Here is a 2,752-nt window from a genome sequence, read left to right as displayed (position 1 = left end):
GAACTCTATGATCTCCTTTTTAGAATAGACTGATGACATCCTCATATTTCACTTGATTGAAGAATTTTTTTCTCAACAAATATAACCAAGAAATTGTTCAAATATTCATCAACCATTTTTTCCTTAGTTGATTGGACCTTAAGTGTCAAGGGAAGTGTCTTCAACATGGGAAAGACCAAGAAATCTCACAACTGCCCTTCCTATCTGATCAATAAAATGCAAGCAAACAACTAGTTGTTCATTCTGGTACACATCACTAGGCTCATCGAGAAGTATTGCAAAATGTTTAGCATCAAGATCTTCAATTTCTGGTTTAGTAGTCAGATGAGCATAACACTTTATTAGCTCATGTTGTATATCATGGCACGCATCTTATAGTTTTGTGGAGCATTCTTTAGAACCACCATGTCGATCTCTTCAAAATTTCTTGGTAGCCAATTTAGAAGCTCAAGGAAATTTCCTTTATTTAGTGAGTATTCACTTTCACCATGCCCTCTAAATTCCAAATATTGGCCAAAAACCTCAAACACTTGAGTGTCCATGCCAAGCGGAGCTTATATGGTGTCTAGTACTGTGTGGTGTTTGAAGCAATAGGCTCCCGAATTGATGTTGTAGGTGTAGTGAACATGTCATATTTCTCTTGAGCTTCAGCGTGAGCACTAGTAATAGCACTAATATGCCTCTTCAATTTCGGTTTCGTGTTCTAGTTCCTAATACACCCTCCACAAATGTATCTCCACGGGGAAATTTTCTTTTATCTTTTATCCTTAAATAGCAAACAAAGCAGAAAACATCATCTTCCTGCACACTATACTCAAGCCACTTATATTTCGTAAAGCAAGGAAAAATCGATGGGGATGTCCATTTATATCTCTAAACTCAAATTTATGATCATTTGGTTAACATGCTTACAACTCAACGTATCTCCTGAACCTATCCTTGTCGTTGACATCATAAGTTGATATGGGAAGTCGCTTGTCAGGATCATGTTCTAAAGCTAAAAAATCTGATTCAAATCAATTGGTGAACTAATTCACCATCTTCATCAACTGCTTCACCATCTCTCTCTCTCTCTCTCTCTCTCTCTCTCTCTCTCTCTCTCTCTCTCTCTCATATGATGTGTGATCTCCTGTAATATTTTTGGTTATCTTCATGTAAATTGATTTTGCTACAAGAAAAATAGTTGCACGTACGTGGGTTTCCTTCTTTTGACCAACATTAGCATGTTGTCTCCCATTTACCTGCGCTTGCGCCTATATGCTTGCAAGTCACAACTAATATCTTGTTGTCTTGGGACTAAATTTCTTTTGCCCAGAAAAGTAATTGACACGTATTTGAGACTTCATTAGCATTCCGCCTAATAAAAGAACTAATGATTTCTGCAACATTCCCATGCACACTAGCACCTTAATACACATTTACCTTTATTGTGCATGTGTGCTTGCAAACCTCAATCAATCATCATGTTTTGCAAATTGTTTCTATATTTTAACAATTTCCTTTGTCATGTTTCAGAAGTTATCGTCTATTTGTTCTTGGACTCGAAAAGTAATCTGAATTAAGTGTGTGGTATGTTCCAACTTCAATAATTTGGGATCATTTTTTAATTTGTGTAACTTTCACAAATTCATGAACTTTTAAAAAATTTGTGAACTTTTCTCAATTTGGTGAACTTTGTTTAAACACATGATCAACAATTTTTTATACACCATGTACATATTTTTTAAACATGAGAAACATTTTTATACACGTTTAACATTTTTTATGTAGATATGTTTTGATGCTTCTTTTTTTCTTACATGTTACACATTTTTCTTATATATTATAAAATATTTTTCTATACACAATCAAGATTTTTCAAATGCATGATTACATTTTATTCAACGAAGTGATCTTTATAATATATATGTTCACAATATTTTGAAATATACACAAAAGTTAAAAAGGAAAGCAAAAATGAAAAACAAGTGTGAGAAAATGAAAGGAAAAAAATGAAAACACGCTAGCTGCCTAGACGTGCGACTGCAGTCGCATGCTGGGCCGGCCCTCCTTGGGTGCTCCTATTTCACGCGTTGGGCGTCGGCGAACATGCCAGCGCGCACCAACTCCCCTCCCACGCGCCCCTCAAGGGCCGCCCCATAGGCGGGGTTGGGAGCCCCAGTTTCTTTATTCCGTGTTTTTTGTTTTTCATTCTTTTTTCTTCTTTAAGGGATTCAAAACACTAAAAAAAAAAAATTCAATAAACAAATAATTTCTTGGAAAATGGTCCAGAAATCATAACATGTTCGTGCTTTAAAAAGTATGTTCACGATTTTGAAAGAAATGTTTGTGTATTGAAAATTTCCTCATGTATTCAAACAATGTCCATAAAATTCAAAAAAAATTGCTAATTGGAAATTCCATGAACATTTTTGAACTTGATGAACAAAAATTATATTCAAGAATATTTTTTCATAAAAGGGATGAAATTTTTTGAACTAGATGAATATTTTTGTAAAAAATCGATAAACACATATAGAATATGATGACGTTATTGAAAAAAATGAAAATTTTGGAATTTGATAGAATTTTCTTATAATACGAACAGTCTTTAAATTTGATGATAAATTAAATTCAGTCAACAAAATTTGAATTCAATTACATGTTTTTGAATTTGAAAATATTTTTAAATATTTGAACATTTTCTGAATCTGGTGAACGAAATAATATTCGCAAGTTTTAAAATAAAATTTGAAAAATAGTGGAAAACTAA

Source organism: Triticum aestivum, chromosome 3D (genome assembly GCF_018294505.1).
Source record: "Triticum aestivum cultivar Chinese Spring chromosome 3D, IWGSC CS RefSeq v2.1, whole genome shotgun sequence".
In the NCBI taxonomy this organism is placed as follows: Eukaryota; Viridiplantae; Streptophyta; class Magnoliopsida; order Poales; family Poaceae; genus Triticum; species Triticum aestivum.
The sequence above is the reverse complement of the archived record's forward strand: the minus strand, read 5'-3'. Positions refer to the sequence as shown.